The sequence below is a fragment of the Miscanthus floridulus genome, chromosome 6 (genome assembly GCF_019320115.1).
Source record: "Miscanthus floridulus cultivar M001 chromosome 6, ASM1932011v1, whole genome shotgun sequence".
NCBI classification, from domain to species: Eukaryota; Viridiplantae; Streptophyta; class Magnoliopsida; order Poales; family Poaceae; genus Miscanthus; species Miscanthus floridulus.
In genome coordinates, this window is record NC_089585.1 from 61,118,251 (window position 1) to 61,137,360 (window position 19,110).

Sequence of the window (19,110 nt, forward strand, 5' to 3'; positions counted from 1 at the left end):
AATCATGCCAAACTAAAATTACTGGAGAGAATCTTAAATTCATACAATAAGAACATAGGCATAATAATTCATTCTTGCAACATGACACCACCAATTTGATCACTTATCGAACTCATAGCGCCTTAACATTCAAATCATGATCACTAATAAATGAACTAGAATTGCATTAGCGTTTAAGCAAACATGAGATAACATGCAAATGCCAATATTACATGATAGTCTAATCACCAACACCAAACTCAAACTATAGGTCCATTACATAGATAGCGATAATACATCAAGCATTTCCACTAAGTACTAAGCAATCTACTCCTCATTATGCTCACTATCGAGGTCAGAGATAGGATCATCTCCCTCCTTGGGCTCCACTTCTTCCTCATCCTTGTCTTCATCTTCTTCCATATTTGGACCATCTTCTTCCCCATCAAGGATTGGGTTCAGCTGGTTGTTCAAATAGTGCACCTCATGCAGAAGGTCCATCACTCAAAGCTGAGCTTGTGCAAGCTACTGACATAAGCCCCTTTTAGCATGGTCCTACGCGTTACTTATGGCACGGTGCCTATCTCATTCTATTCTTGCTGCAGCGGCATGATTGTTTGCTGTGTCTCGCTGGCGCATAGCTGTGGACGCCTCTACATGGGCAGCCTCCAGCTGCTCCTATAGTCCTACAAGTAATGCTTGATCATCAGCTCTTGCTTCTTAGGCTGCTGCTCTCTGTTGATCACTTGCTTCATTTGGGTATGGAGATTGCCTAAAGCTACATAGGCTTGGTCAGATTCTCATTGGGCTTCACTTGCTGCTTTCTTATGCCTACACACATGCTTCTTGAGCTTGCGTTGTGCGGCTTCAGCTCTCATGAGCTTGTCCATGCAAGTGGTGTATGATTCCTGCCATAAATCCATGGTGTCCTGGTGTGTACTAAACATCTTCATCACCGCAAACATGGCACTCATAGTGGGACTAGAGCTATTTGCCCGCTCATCCTGATCTCGGATCAATGCATTTTGGTTACGTTGTTCCCATATTGCTGTGGATGGATCCACCTGAGGAAACATACTAGCGGCACTACCGGTAAGTGCATCCCCATGCTGCTGATAGATCCGACTCAAAACCTCAAAGGCCACCACTTGGGAAGCCTCCCAAGGAGTTTTCCCTTTGGATTCCGCCTTCCATTCCTGCCGAAAAGGTGCTTGTGTGCAGGCTGGTATGGTTAGCTACAACTCATACCATGGCTGTCCCTCTAGGTACTCTTCATTCCAATGATAGAGAGGTGGCTCCTGATACCCTGCAAAGTGCAAAACTCTCCAAAGCAAAGCTAGAGTTCTGAACACCGTCAGGAAATTCTCACATCCAACTGGTGCTGCCATCTGTACCATCAATATGTACAACTTTTGTGAGACAAGGCCATAATGGATAAGAGTTACATAACCGAGTAAGAAATTTATAAGGGGAGGAACAATGCAAGTATTGATTCATTATTATCATGATGCATGCACGTTCCGTACGTCCTCACAAACTTAGGAAAAAATATTTCTAACGATATACATGGTGGCATACATACGTTCTCTCATATATAGCGTAACTAGTTGAGCTACATGTTTCATTGTTAGTGTACCTGCATAAGAGTTTCATTTTAGCCCAATCCCATATTAAATATGCAGAATGTAAATCTAAATACTTCCATATATGTATACCCATACATATATTTCCGTATCAAAGCTACCCGATGATAGTTTATAACCACAATTAAATACGCACCATATACACATGCAAGCATGCATACACAGCTGTACCAAAACTAATTCTCCCCGACTGCACGCTCACATCTTGCGGTCATGCCACTCATCAACTTACCTTCTTACCTTGGCGTAGAGGCATTTGATCCATACATTACCATTCAAGTGAATGGCATCCATACAATAGCATGCCGTATGGACGACGAAAAATAAAAACCCCCAAGTTAGTACTTAAATAGCCACCTAATAGTCCTTAATTTGGGCATAAGGAAAGTGATCACTAGCACACTTTAGATTTCAAATACCTATTTATATAGCTGTTAGTTGCTAGAAAAGGGTTTTGGAAAACAAAAACCTTTGTTTTAAATACACATGTGGCAATTAATGTTGAATCTTGCTCTGATGCCAACTATCGTAGAATCGGCCAATTTATAAGAGCACAAGTACAATGGCAGCCCGTAAGCGGTCGCACTGTCATACTTGAGCCTATATAAACCCGGTAGTCTGTCGAGTACCACGACGGGTCTCGATAAATGATCCACAACAACCAAGATCGTACATGATTCAACATACATGTCACATATTACATAAAGTTCGTAGATACATTTCCATCATCAGAGTATGAAACAAAGTTATTACAAACCAAGTTTGATAGATAATAGCGAAAGCAAATTAAGTTTGAAAGTAGCATTTGCCAACATAGTTTAATATAGTGCCAACATAACGATCACAGTCCACAAAAGCATGTAGAGGGATTAGTAAAGAAGCCTACCCAAGGCTTACTCCTCATCCACAGCAAGATAGAAGCAACTCTTGCAATAACCATGATATACTATGCCATCTACAACAATGGGAAATAAAACCCTGAGTATGAGAAGGTACTCAGCTAGACTTACCCATCATAAACCAGAAATAAATTAACTCCAAGGATGATGCAAGGTTGTATAAGTGGTTGTAGCTTGACAACATTTTGCATAAAAAGCAATTAACTTAGTTATACAATTATAATTCTGTTATCAAGTTAATTATGACTATCCATCTCTAAATTAGCAACTATCCTATGCCAAACATGTGGTATATCATTTTAAGAGCATACAATAGTAACCATAGGAGGTATTGTAATTCCATATTTATCCGAACCATCATATTCCCTAATACAATTACTATGAGGTTGGAGCTATCCAAGTTTCTCACTATCCGGGAGAGACGGCGATTCGAATCATTTTCAACCAGCTGGGAATTTATTCCTAACACAAACCTAGGTGGATCAGATCAACGGTCACCTTTGGTACAACTCAAGTCCACATGTCACGGGTTCGCCTAGCGCCGCACAATCAGGGACAACCAACTGCCAGGACGTTTAGGACCATCCTACCATTCGGCTCATGTCTAGCTTCCCCGCACATCCTTACTACCATCTAGAGTGTGCACTCTTATAGAGCGGGGCTCGGCCTAAGTTGAGCTACTCGGCTTCATGGTTGGAACGAGTTATCTGGCCAGCTAAGTGATAGGCATGCGTTTAATCTTGTCAAAAGGTCTAACAATGGTATGGTCCTTAATTGGCACAGATAGAATCACATGAGTCAACCTACCATAGACTTTGCCTAGCCTTGATTTACATTACCCCATGGTTCTTTTCCACGATAGCAAATGTAGCCAACCGTGCTTCGGTATCCACCTATATCTCGTAGGTGACAGGAAATCACCCGACTTCTACCGGTCTTAGCATGGCTAAGCATATATTCGATCCTAGACCTACATAGGGTTAAAGGTATATTTCTAGACAAGGAAATTATATGCATCGAGTGGTTCTAATCAACTCTTATAACCTAATGCATCAATCATAAAGGACTCGAGTAATATTTTATAAAATACTTGGAGACTTAGAATGCCCTGGGGCTTGCCTTTCAGAAAGGAAGTGGGGCGGTGGTCAGGGCACTCCAGAAGCTCTTCTAGGGTCCGCTCCTCTTCTTCGGGAGCTGCAGCTTGAGGAATCTCCTATTGGTCCCCTTCCTCTCCTTCGTTGAATTCCAGCAACGTTATCTCCTCTATCGATCCTATATGCAAGGATATGGCATAAGATATTGCGAATGCATATATGCTAACAAGTATAGTATGATGATACATGATGAATGCATTCTTGTAAGTATTCTTAATAGCATGGTGTTAAAGTAATAACAAGTGCATCACATTTTACTGAGTAGGTGCATATCTCTTCTTGATTACCTAATCAAGCACTTCAACAATTCATTTACTATACCACAAAACAATAGCTACTTGTTTCACCCATAACTGGAGTTCTACTTAACCAAATGTTGTGATCTTAGACTTTCTGGAAATATTATAAAATTGTCTACACCTCTTATTTAATCACCAAAAGCTAATTCGTAATCTATCTTAACCAAAATAGGCAATCAATCCAGTGCTGTCCAGAAATTCCAGAGAGCAAGCATTTTGGAATACTAACTTTAAACAGCTATAACTTCTAAACCCTTTGGCCTATTGTCCTGAAATTTTGACACGATATATGAAGAAGTTACCTACAACTTTTTTATTAACCATTTTTATAGCAAACACCATTTTTACTATGCAACACACCAAACCATTGAATCTGTCCAAAAACCCTTCTCACCCGAATAATAAAGCAACAATATTTTTACTGCATATAACCATTCCAAATCTGACCTCACCATGCATACCAACAGTTCAAGGACATCAAGTACACTCAAGAAAACATAATGTCCAATCCCAAACTATTCATTTAATTGCCTTTATCAATTTAACTAGATAATTAGGTTAAATAATAAACATATAACCAATGTGTATAATAAATTCTCAGAACAAGATAATGGACTCCTAATGCTCACAATAGGCTACTATGAAAATTTCATACCATTTGCACATGTATAACATCCTATGCAAAAATGACAAGCTAGCAAGGGTTATTTTAGTGAAAATAGTAAACCCTATAGAAAAGTGTCAAGCAATAGATTATATATTTTTCCTAGCTTCCTATTAGTGCCATACTACTGTACAAAAATTTGCATAGCAATATATTACATATTTTTATCCCTACTAATTTCCTTAGAAAATGCCATTTATTAATAAATAAATAGAAAGACCATATTTAAATTAAGTTTACAGCAAACTTATTATTTTTCCTAGCTAGAGCATGTCAATACAAAACCCACAAAATTAGAATCACATTTTTATCATTTTTTTATCTCAAGATATCTAATTTACAAAATTGTAAACATACAAAAAGCCTTTATATAAATACATTTTAATCCTTAATAAAAACATCAGAAACTGTACCTATCATATTTTTATAAAATACTACACTTCCTAAGGAATATTATAAAATTTGGTTCACTAGATTGGGATCTCTACAACTCCACTTATCATTTTTCAAAGTTTGCATCCAATCTAAAACAAATGAACTATCTTTAATATCCACAATCGCTGACAGCTGGGGCCCTCGGTTCAATCGACCCCACACGTCAGCGAAACAGAAAATAGAGCGCGATGCGAGACAACTAGAGTTCGCCGACAATGACCCTCTCTTGCGATGGCACCTACACCGGAGTGACCCCCAAGGCCTCTCGCACCGATTGAGCTACTAAGCTAAGCCTATTGCCGACGCTAACGACAACGACGGCGTCAATGGTAGCACTATAGAGTAGGACGACAGCACTACATCGGCGATGACCGCAACGACTCGATCTAAGGAGTCTATGAGCTGCTACACACGATGGCGGTTCTAGAGCACCAACCACTACGGTGAAAGGCGGTCGAAGGCGGTGCGGCCATGATGACGGAGTGAGGCGGTGGAGCACCGACGAGGTCATGCGTGGCACAATAGCTTATCGGGCGTGGTTGGTAAGCAAATGTGGGCGCGGTGAGACTCTGGGATGACGGTGGAGTGGCTGTGGTGGCAAATGAGCGAGGTGGAGCGAGCTGGTGCCGGTAATGGTGATGGTGGCACACCTAAGCTGCGGTGGTTGCTACGCTGCTGCGGACGGTGAAGGAGGAGGCAGAGAATTGAAAATGTGAGCACGGGGATGGAGCGGGTGAGTGCGGGGCACGATATAGTGAGCTCTGGCCCGACACGGCCACGCTGGGCAGGACGCCGGCGACGCGTGGCCTCCACCGGCTCCACATGGCATTCATGCTCTGGCAATAGTCAGCCACCAAAGGCCGGTTCAATTCAGTCATCAACGTCCACGATACTGGCCTAACAACGCGATTTCAAGATGCAATTTCTCTCGATACAGAGCGATTCCATGAATGACGCTAAAACAAAATTTGTAGCCCTAAGTACCATCTCCAATTTCTATTAAAGGACCAAGTGCTAATTCTCAACCAAAACCGAGCAAAGTCAATCCAAAGTTGAGCTTGTCAAACTGTTAGTCGAAAATGACTTAGCAAAAATTCTAAGTGTTGAAAATAGTCCAAAGCTGATTTTTGTGAGCCAATTTCAAGCATGTTAGGAGCTGAACTGGCCTATGACTCAAAAATAAAAGTTGTTCCTCTCATGAAATACTACAACTTTGCTTTAGTGACCACATCCATGCAAAGTCTCTATCACATAGTTCAAGCTAGGTCAAACATGCTACATTCAAATGAGGACTAACACTTGAACTATGACTTAGTGACCAAATTAGCCTCAGTCACAAATACCAAAGTTGTTCATAATGACATTCTAAACATGTTTAAGCTATTCATAAGGTCACACAAACATTTCATACATTGGTTACACATTTCACTTTCTAGGTCAACATATATAGTATCACTTAAGGACTTGATTAGACAAAGTGATCTTCATGAACAATGTTCCATTAGTCATCCTAAGTGTAGCTATGATGTTTTAGTGACTCACATCAACCATTTACATGTATTCACTCATGATCATATGCATATATACCAAGAACCATAAAATAACAAACATGTTTCATATGTTTCAGTCACATGTTTCAAATGCAAAAGCTTAAATATGAGTGCTTGATGCTCATGCTCATGCAATGCAAGTCAAATTATGCAAGCTTAACACCTAGGGTGTTACAAAAACTTGGAATTAATGGTACCTATGGGCACGGGGAACAAGGCAAAGCTTTGGGACATGTCGGCATCGCGATTTGGGGCGCTAGAACGAGGAATCGCAGCGGCGGCTGGTGAGCGTGAGCATGGATAGAGGAAAGGGAGAAGAAGGGGTGCGGCTTGGAGCTTTATAGGCGGGGTGAGGCATAGTAGAAGGAACCGGAGTGGGAGACAGGTGGATTTGGTTGCCTTCCTTGCATGCACGGAGGACCGGCGGCTTGCCATCGGCGGGAGCGAGAAAGGAAAGGGGTGGGGAAAGGAAGGAAGGAAGATGATGAGCGTGCGGGCAACTGATAGGCAGGGCTAGCAGCACTATGAGCGGGGGAAAGGAGCACGTGCGGGTATGATGTAGGCACGCAGGGTAGGTGGAGCAAAGAGGGCCGCCAAGCTAGGCCTCGGGCGAGCAGCAGATGCGTGCAGGAGGAAGGGAAGGGAGCAGGGTGGGCCACCGAGTGGGCCAGTGCATGGGAGGAGGAGGAGGAGGCGCGCAGGACTGTGCCACCAGCAGGCCGCGTGGAGTGGGCCGACGCGGGAGGAAAGAGGAAGGGAGGGGCGATTGGGCCAGGCGACGAGCTAGGCTGAAAAAGGAAGAAAGAGAGTTTTTCCAAATCAAATTCTTTTCTAATTCTATTTTTCAATTCCAAGCCAAATTCAAATGGAATTTGAATTCAACTTCAAACCAACTAGCCCTACACTCAACCAAAAACCATATGCTTCGGCATGAATGCAACAACCATGTTTCTAAACCTTATAGTTTATTTTATTTGCCCAAAATTTATTATTTCGCCTAGGTTAAAAAATACATAGAAAATTAAATAAATGCTCAAAATTTATTGCTAATTTGTAGTTGAAATTTTTGGGTGTTACAATTCTACCCCCCTTCTAATGAATCTCATCCTGAGATTCAAGAAAAACTAGGGACAAGGAAGGGAGACAGAACTAGGAATAGAAGTCTGATAAACATTCCAACATTTCAACTTGCATTGTAAACCAGCTTAACAAGCTACACATGTATTATATCCAAAGCTCAAGAACAACAAGATTTGGCCGCATGGACTACCCCCATATGTTGAGGGATATAGCTGTCTTGAATACAGAACTTTAAACTCAAGGGCACAACCAAGCTTCATATGACACCCCCATCTAGACTTCTAACATGATTGTGTTACACCTCAAAGAGATGAGGAAAATCTATCTTCATTTGATTCTCATTTTCCCAAGTTGCATCTTCCTCTGATTGGTTACTCTATTGAACCTTACACACTCTAAGCACTTCTCCCATAAGAGTTCCCTAGGCTCTTTCTAAGATCCTAACTGGATAATCATCATCTGTCGGATGGAGCTCCTCCAAGGGTGTTTGTTCCTCTACACCATCATTTGGAAACTCACAGCCCACTTTACTATCCTTAGTGTTCACACCTTCTTTTAGATCATTCACATTGTCATATTCCTCAGGTGTAGGTTGAATACCCTCATACTCAATCCTTTCTCCTGATGGTGTGGTTAGAAGCACCAAACGCTAGGCATACTTGATCACTCCTTTACATGCAGACATCCATCCCATTCCAAGAATAACATCAATGTTCACTAACTCTAATATAATAAGGTTTGCTTCAAATTTTACCCCCTTTATGTCAAGACTAACTCTTGGGCATATGTGGTTTTTTCTTCATTTCTCCTCCTAGGGACTTAACTATTACTGGTTTCCTCATTGGAAGCAGAGTTATCTTATGTTCTTTTACGTATGCACTAGAGATAAACGAATGTGACGCACTAGGATCAAACATCACCATAGCAGTGGCTAAGCATACTGCAATCAATCCATAAATGACCTCCTTAGCACCATGAGTGGTAATCATATCCACACTTTTCAAACTTCCAAGGATGTAATTTTGCTTAAACTTATTTCCATGCACCTACTTCCTCTGGACATTCTGTTCTGGCTCTTGTTGCAGTTGATTCTGGCCTTGATTGTTTTTGACAAACCTCTCAAGATAATTATTCTCATAATGTTTAATCTTACCATAATCATAACCTTTCTAATTGGTAGATGTATTTGTCTTCATGAAGGGGATAGTAGGAGATGACAAACATGGCTCTTGAGAGCTAACCCGTTGCACTTCATCATTGGGTTGCTGATACTGATCTGTACTCCCAAGTAGATTCATAGGAGGCGACTGATATTCTGGTTGCATAGCGAACCAAGGATGAGTGTTTCTTAACTGGCATTGAAGATCATGTTTTCTCTTCTTCTCTTCCATCAGCTGAGTCTGTGTCATCAAAGCTTGCTCTTCAGTTGGGGGGCTTGATGGCGATGGATTAGAAGTGGGTACATTCCTTCCAACATCTTGTGAAGCACTTCTCCTGGTAGAGGCCATCTGTCTCCAACATATATGCATTAGGATTCAGTCATTCATAGCATTCTTTACTATAGTTTCAAGAGATGACAAGTTAGGATTGATAGTATGAAGGACTAGAGAAAACCCCAACCATCGATATATCCAATTCTTCCACATGAAACACTAGAATGCAAGAAAACTTCATCATGCAAACCCTTCAACTTGGCTACCCCCCTTAAGAAAAATCAACTAGGGCACACAAAAGGGTAGCTTGCACTTCTTAAAAAATGAGCTAACTAACATAAAGATGTTCTGACATTCTAGAGAAACTCCACTACATAGGCAAGAACATCTAATCTGAGAATTATCGAGAGTGAGAAAATAGTAGTGCAACAAAATAGTTGTAACCCTCATTCCGTTAATCCAATAGAGTTTTAGCTCATACCATTGGAAAGCTCATCAATTCCTCTATAACTTCCTTATAGAACACTTTTTCTGAATTCTGCAGTTCACTTGGTCGAAAATAGTGCATAAGAGAAACTATTCCCGATTCCAAACAACACAGATGCATCACCTTGTGATTGAAGTCTACTATTGTCCAGAATTTCCTCATGATTTTTTATCATCCAAAATCAGAGATATGAACTGATAAGATAGGCTGCTCTGAAGATAGGATAGGAAAAACAGAAGAAAACCATAACCCAACTATTTATTTCATTAATCCTTATACCTTAGGCCTATAAACTAAATGAAATTGTGGGAACACCCAATAGGATCATTGTAATCATTACAAAGATGCAAAACAAGCATAACATAATGACAAATCAATAGAGCACTTAAAGATGCATAGTTCAATCATTGACTCAACTTGCGATACTATCATTTTTATTACATAAAGGCCACAAACTCCTAATTCTTAAGAATAGCATGATTATAGGGACATCTGGGTAACATCTCTTGCATGGGAGTGACACATCATCCACTACATCAATTTCACCATGGGCTTCCTTTGTATTGTGTGTCACTATCACTTGTTGGTGGTAGTCCTGTATTGATCTGACTCTGGCTACTTCCATGGTGTAATTGTTGATTCTTTCGTGGACTAGATTTAACATAATGTCCTTCCTATTGGCAATGATGACACCTTCTCTTAGCAAGATCTTTTGTGATGTCATACTCGATGGAATTGTTGCTTGGTGTTTTGTTAGCTTTCTGACTCTAAAGATTCATCTTGGTTTGACTGATCTATTTTCTAGCTTGCTTGGTCTTTCGAGGTTGAAACTCCTTATAGGTGATAGTCCACCCATCTATGCATACCTCATGTGAAGTAGTTTTAGCATGAGAAGCTTCTAACTCTTTACAATTTAGATTCAGCTGACTAGGGATCAGAGCTAGATGTGAAAAATCTAAATGTTGATTGCTTCCCAATATTTGCTCTGTTGAGACCTCCTTTCTCTTATTATCCACATTAGCTTCACAACTCGAGTTCACCTTAACTTCCCTCTTATTAGACTTGTCCTAAAAACAGAGAAAACCATAATGTTTATAGCACTGACATGGATCCTGACTTCCAAGAGTCTTGCTATGAACACCCTCATTGGACTTCATCTTCTTGCAAGCTTCTATGACTTGTCTCTTTACTGGCCCCTTTGGTATGTTGCTCTGATCTTGCGACAAGCACTGCTAAGAACTTCTGGGCTGATTCATTCCTTCTAGTATTTGCTTTTGCATAGCGAATAGCTTTTCCTTATCAAATGCAATCAAGGGTGGCATAGCTTGGTCCTCCTATTCTCTGATGTTGGCAGTTATCTCGTTATGATCCATCTAATAGACCAAGAGAGAAGATTTAGAAAAGGGACAAGGTTTTCATAAAAGAATAGAGGCTGAAGTGAGCATAACTTTTCGCAAATAACAAGGTTAGAGAGAAAGCAAAAACTAAGCAAAGATGAAAGCATGCTAAAACGTCCAGTTCGAACTAGGCTTGCGTCCTACAGTCAGCATTGCTCTGATACCACTTTGTAGCACCTAGTTTTAAAGACAAACTAGATACACACTATATGTGTGCCCAGAAAGTTAAATATCACATATAGCCACAAATAAGAGTAATATCAAGAGACAATACTTATTACATAATGTATTCGTAAAAGGAATATAACCTCAGAGTATAGACAGTGGAAAGTTGACTCCGATCTTTAGGCGAAGACTCCAAATCCACAGGGACGACTGACTGGTTGACCACAAGCCTAACTCCTCCAGACTAGCAATCTGGTACCCATCCAAGATTTTTATCCAAAGTATAGAAAAGTAAAGCAAGCATAAGTACATGTCGTACTCAGCAACATAACATGGGGTTCATGAGGCTCAAAAGGCTGACACCGGTTTAACTACGATTAGCTTTTGATTATCATAATTTTAGCAAATGGTTGGCAACAAGTTTATCCATAAGCCCATAAACACATGATCAGGTAAACATGAATAATGAATAGCAGAAACTAATTAATCATTAGTATAATTATCCATTGGTGATCATCTCTATTCCATAAGGGTCCAAGGTCGCTTGTCTCCGTGAGCACGGACTGTTATAATAGTTTTACACTCTGCAGAGGTTGTACACTTTCACTGTGAGTCATGATTTACCCTTTCGCCTGAGGTAGCTAATCTCTTGACCCACTTCTAAGCAAGGTTGGTAGGGTTCACTATGAAGCCTTTCAAAGGTTCATCTAACAAGTTAGGGCCGCTAAGGTTTCCCCATCAATAAGCATAAAATCCCCTCCAAGGAGTGACTAACAAGTGCACCCACTTGGCAGGTCCGAAGATCATACCTATCAGAGCCCTTCTTGCACCATAAAGGTAACCACTAACAAGCTAGAATAGGTCCTCATACTGAGCTAAAGCCAGAGCCGATATAGCCTTCATAGTTGTACTGTAAGTCCAGGGATGATCGCTTATAGATAAGTCCTTAGGGAGAGGAATCTGAAGCATTTAGAAAGTAGCTAAACACTCCAGTCCCCTGTTTCCATGTTGCTAAAAATTCATGTTTTAATGTTTATTGCATATACCATTAATCAAGTTACAAGATCATGGTTTTGGTAAAGCACTAGCAAAAACTACCCAATGCAATATCCCAAAGGTATCAAGGTACAAGATATCAAATCTCTAGGATATCCTTATTGGCAACAAGGTAGACACATGCAATATGAATTAGGTGATTAAAGGTAAATAGGTAACAAGGATGGTCCCATGTTATACTTGCCTTAAACATCGATCCTTTGGTAAGCTTTAATCTTCAATGTCCTTCTTCTTCTTCTGGATCACCACGTATATCTCACCAACTGGACATAATCGTAGAACACCACACAAACATCCATACATATACATGCATAGCATACAATTGCATTTATATCAGAACAGTACACCAATCATAGAAAAATAAGTAAAAGAGATTGAAATATGATTCTACGCATCGCTACAAACACACAGTTATGAGAAGCACTCTAATTTGAGCTACGGTTGAAACGATACAACTATCGAGAGATTTGCTTTATACGTGGAAAAGAAAACTATATGCTTCATTTATTTTAACTATATAAATTCATATATATAAGATATTTTATAAATAATATAGATTGAATTAAGTCAATTTTAGATTTGAATTATAAACTTAAAGTAAAACAAATCATATTTTATTTATGAATTCCAGTTGCATAATCATTAATCAAGATATGATTTAAACCATGATTTTTATGAAATAGTAATATAGTAAACACTATTACTATTATGTAGATCTCATCGTTATGAATCTAAATACAACTTGAACGGACTATTTCAGAGTTAAAATGAATAAGTTATGATTTAAACAAGTTTTCCTATAGTTAAATAATAGATTAAATCTACCCACAAATTTTAAATATTAAAAACATGCCTAACAGTAGTGTAAACACGTAGAAAACATAAATACAGTCCTAACGCAATTTGAACGGGTCAAATCGGACTTAAAACTCAAAAGTTACGCATGAAATAAGGTGCAATGGCATTTTTGTAAATAAACTGAACTTATTTTTGAATTAAAACAATTAAAAATATGAATACTGGACTACGTGTACTATTCCTAGAAAATAGAGGGACCTAAACGAATATAAGCAGGGCTGATTTGTATTTATTTTGACCTAATATGGACTATGGGTTAATTTCTAAAAACTGCAGGGACCTAAGCGCAAAAAGGGCGCGCAGCTGACTGTGGTTGACCGTGCTGCTGACCGGGCAACATGTGGCATGCGCGGACTGGTGCAGTACACCACGCGTGCGGTGGATGCACTGACATGGCGTCGTGGACCGAGTCCATGGGTCCACGGTGGACATATTACGTAACCCTGAAGGGGTATGCGATCTTGGCCATCCACCAATGATCTAACGGCACTGGCGAGTTAGGGGCAGCGGACCACCGAGGATGGAACTCATGACGGTGGCGCCATGGGTGTCGATGACCCTGAGCTCACCGATGACTGCCGGTATGGGTGATTCCGGCCATCTCATGTTCAACCGATACCTCAGGAACATACTATAGAAACTTGCGAATTCAACTAGGTACAAATCGAAAAATAGAGAGCACATCGAGGCTGATGGTCCTACGGTGGTGCAGTGAATGGTGGTTCGGAGCTCACCTGTTTTGGCATTCTAATATGCAAATCGACTAACGGAGGGCATGGGGAGACGGCGAAGCTCACCACGAGGTTAGCAGTGACGGTCACAGCCTTTGGAAGGGCTCCAAAGGGGTGGTTCGACAGCAGGCAGTGATCTAGAGAGAGGGAGAGAGGGCGGGTGAGGAAAAACCAAGCAATCCATGACCTAAAACCAGGAAATAACAGGTACCTATGGGCAGCGGGGGAACAAGGCAAAGCTTTGGGACACATTGGCGTCATGATTTGGGGCACCAAAATGAGGAATCATAGCGGCGGCTGGTGAGCGTGAGTACGGACAGAGGAAAGGGAGAAGAAGGGGTGTGGCTCGGAGCTTTATAGGCAGGGTGAGGCATAGTAGAAGGAATGGGAGTGGGAGATGGGTGGATTTAGGTTGCCTTCCTTGCATGCATGGAGGACCGGCGGCTTGCCATCGATGGTGCGCCATCGGCGGGAGCGAGAAAGGAAAGGGGCAGGGAAAGGAAGGAAGGAAGATGACGAGCGTGTGGGTGGCTAATAGGCTAGGCCAGCAGCACAGTGAGGGGGGAAAGGAGCGCGTGCAGGTATGACGTAGGCACATGGGGTAGGCGGAGCAGAGCGGGCCACCAAGCTAGGCCTTGGGCGAGCAGTAGACGCACGCAGGAGGAAGGGAAAGGAGCAGGGTGGGCCACCGAGTGGGCCAGTGCACGGGAGGACGACGAGGTGCATGGGGCTAGGCCACTAGCAGGCCACGTAGAGCGGGCCAATGCAGGAGGAAAGAGGAAGGGAGGGGCGGCTGGGCCAGGCGACGAGCTAGGCTAAAAAAGGAAGAAAGAGAGTTTTTCCAAATCAAATTCTTTTCTAAATCTATTTTTTAATTCCAAGCCAAATTCAAATGGAATTTGAATTCAACTTCAAACCAACTAGCCCTACACTCATCCAAAAACCATATGCTTCGGCATGAATGCAACAACCATGTTTCTAAACCTTATAGTTTATTTTATTTGCCCAAAATTTATTATTTAGCCTAGGTTAAAAAATACATAGAAAATTAAATAAATGCTCAAAATTTATATCAAATTTGTAGTTGAAATTTTTGGGTGTTACAATTCTACCCCCCCCCTTCTGATGAATCTCATCCTGAGATTTGAGAAAAACTAGGGACAAGGATGGGAGACAGAACTAGGAATAGAAGTCCGATAAACATTCCAACATTTCAACTTGCATTGTAAACCAGCTTAATAAGCTACACATGTCTTATCTCCAAAGCTCGAGAACAATAAGATTTGGCCGTAAGGACTACCCCCATATGTTGAGGGATATAGCTATCTTGAATACAGAAACTTTAAACTCAAGGGCACAACCAAACTTCATATGACTCCCCCATCTTGACTTCTAACGTGATTGTGTTACACCTCAAAGAGATGAGGAAAATCTATCTTCATTTGATTCTCATTTTCCCTAAGTTGCATCTTCCTCTAATTGGTTACTCCATTGAACCTTACACACTCTAAGCACTTCTCCCATAAGAGTTCCCTGAGCGCTTTCCTAAGATCCTAACTAGATAATCATCATCTGTCAGGATGGAGCTCCTCCAAGGATGTTTGTTCCTCTACACCATCATTTGGAAACTCACAGTCCACTTTACTATCCTCAGTGTTCACACCTTCTATTAGATCATTCACATTGTCATATTCCTCAGGTGTAGGTTGAATACCCTCATACTTAATCCTTTCTCCTGATGGTGTGGTTAGAAGCATCGATCGCTGGGCATACTTGATCAATCCTTTACATGTAGACATCCATCCCATTCCAAGAATAACATCAATGTCCACTAACTCTAATACAATAAGGTTTGCCTTCAAATTTTACCCCCTTTATGTCAAGACTAACTCTTAGGCATATGTGGTTTGTCTTCATTTCTCCTCTGGGGACTTAACTATGACTAGTTTTCTCATTGGAAGCATAGTTATCTTATGTTCCTTTACTGTATGCACTAGAGATAAATGAATGTGATGCACTAGGGATCAAACATCACCATAGCAAGTGGCTAAGCATACTGCAATCAATCCATAAATGACCTCCTTAGCTCCATGAGTGGTAATCATATCCACACTATTCAAACTTCTAAGGATGTAATTTTGCTTAAACTTATTTCCATGCACCTGCTTCCTATGGACATTCTGTTTTGGCTCTTGTTGCAGGTTGATTATGGCCTTGATTGTTTTTTATAAACCTCTCAAGATAATTGTTCTCATAATGTTTAATCTTACCATAATCATAACCTTTCTCACTGGTAGATGTATTTGTCTTCATGAAGGGGATAGTAGGAGGTGACAAACATGGCTCTTGAGAGCTAACCTGTTGCGCTTCATCATTGCGTTGCTGATACTGATCTGTACCCCCAAGTAGATTCAAAGGAGGCAACTGATATTCTGGTTGCGTAGCGAACCAAGGATGAGTGTTTCTTAACTAGCATTGAAGATCATATTTTCTCTTCTTCTCTTCCATCAGCTGAGTCTGTGTCATCAAAGCTTGCTCTTCAGTTGGGGGGCTTGATGGTGATGGATTAGAAGTGGGTACATTCCTTCCAACATCTTGTGAATCACTTCTCCTAGGTAGAGGCCATCTAGTCTCCAACATATATGCAATAGGATTCAGTCATTCATAGCATTCTTTACTGTAGTTTCAAGAGATGACAAGTTAGGATTGATAGTATGAAGGACTAGAGAAAACCCCTACCATCGAGATATCCAATTCTTCCACATGAAACACAAGAATGCAAGAAAACTTCATCTTGCAAACCCTTCAACTTGGCTACCCCCCTTAAGAAAAATCAATTAGGCACACAAAAGGGTAGCTTGCACTTCCTAAAAAATGAGCTAACTAACATAAAGATGTTCTGACATTCTAGAGAAACTCCTCTACATAGGCAAGAACATCTAATCTGAGAATTCTCGAGAGCGAGAAAATAGTAGTGCAACAAAATAGTTGTAACTCTCATTCCATTAATCCAATAGAGTTTTAGCTCATACCATTGGAAAGCTCATCAATTCCTCTATAACTTCCTTATAGAACACTTTTTCTGAATTCTACAGTTCACTTGGTCAAAACATAGTGCACAAGAGAAACTGTTCCCTATTCCAAACAACATAGATGCATCACCTTGTGATTGAAGTCTACTATAGTCCAGAATTTCCTCATGATTTTTGATCGTCCAAAATCAGAGATATGAACCGATAAGATAGGCTGCTCTGAAGACAGGATAGAAAAAACAGAAGAAAACCATAACCCGAACTATTTATTTCATTAATCCTTATACCTTAGGCCTATAAACTAAATAAAATTGTGGGAACACCCAATAGGATCATTGTAATCATTACAAAGATACAAAACAAGCATAACATAATGACAAATCAATAGAGCACTTAAAGATGCACAGTTCAATCATTGACTCAACTTGCGATACTATCAGTTTTTATTACATAAAGGCCACAAACTCCTAATTCTTAAGAATAGCATGATTATAGGGACATCTGTGTAACATCTCTTGCATGGGAGTGACACATCATCCACTACATCAATTTCATCATGGGCTTCCTTTGTATTGTGTGTCACTATCACTTGTTGGTGGTAGTCTTGTATTGATCTGACTCTAGGCTACTTCCATGGTGTAATTGTTGATTCTTATGTGGACAAGATTTAACATAATGTCCTTCCTATTGGTAATGATGACACCTTCTCTTAGTAGGATCTTTTGTGATGTCATACTCGATGGAATTGTTGCTTGGTGTTTTGTTAGCTTTCTAACTCTAAAGATTCATCTTGGTTTGACTGATCTATTTTCTAGCTTGCTTGGTCTTTTCGAGGTTGAAACTCCTTATAGGTGATAGTCCACCCATCTATGCATACCTCATGTGAAAGTAGTTTTAGCATGAGAAGCTTCTAACTCTTTATAGTTTAGATTCAGCTGACTAGGGATCAGAGCTAGATGTGAAAAATCTAAATGTTGATTGCTTCCCAATACTTGCTCTATTGAGACCTTCCTTTCTCTTCTTATCCACATTAGCTTCACAACTCAGGTTTACCTTAACTTCCCTCTTATTAGACTTGTCCTACAAATAGAGAAAACCATAATGTTTATAGCACTGACATGGATCCAAACTTCCAAGAGTCTTGCTATGAACACCCTCATTGGACTTCATCTTCTTCCAAGCTTCTAGTGACTTGTCTCTTTACTAGCCCCTTTGGTATGTTGCTCTGATCTTGCGACAAGCACTGCTAAGAACTTCTAGGCTGATTCATTCCTTCTAGTATTTGTTTTTGCATAGCGAAGAGCTTTTCCTTATCAAATGCAATCAAGGGTGTCATAGCTTGGTCATCCTATTCTCTGATGTTGGTAGTTATCTCGTTACGATCCATCTAATAGACCAAGAGAGAAGATTCAGAATAGGGACAAGGTTTGCATAAAAGAACAGAGGCTGAAGTGAGCATAACTTTTTGCAAATAACAAGGTTAGAGAGAAAGCAAGAACTAAGCAAAGATGAAAGCATGCTAAAATGTCCAGTTCTAACTAGGCTTGCGTCCTACAGTCAGCATTGCTCTGATACCACTTTGTAGCACCTGGTTTTAAAGACTAAAACTAGATACACACTATATGTGAGCCCAGAAAGTCAAATCTCATATATAGCCATAAATAAGGGTAATATCAAGAGACAATACTTATTACATAATGTATTCATAAAAGGAATATAACCTTAGGAGTATAGACAGTGGAAAGTTGACTCCGATCTTCAGGCGAAGACTCCAAATCCATAGGGACGACTGACTGGTTGACCACAAGCCTAACTCCTTCTAGACTAGAAATCTGGTACCCATCTGGGATTTTTATCCAAAGTATAAAAAAGTAAAGCAAGCGTAAGTACATGTTGTATTCAGCAACATAACATGGGGTTCATGAGGCTCATAAGGATGACACTAGGTTTAACTATGATTAGCTTTTGATTATCATAATTTTAGCAAATGGTTGGCAACAAGTTTATCCACAAGACCATAAACATATGATCAGGTAAACATGAATAATGAATAGCATAAACAATTAATCATTAGTACAATTATCCATTTGTGATCATCTCTATTCCATAAGGGTCCAAGGCCGTTTGTGTCCATGAGCACGGCTGTTATAACAGTTTTACACTCAGCAAAGGTTGTACACTTTCACTAGTGAGTCGTGATTTACCCTTTTGCCTATGGTAGCTAATCTCTTGACCCACTTCTAAGGAA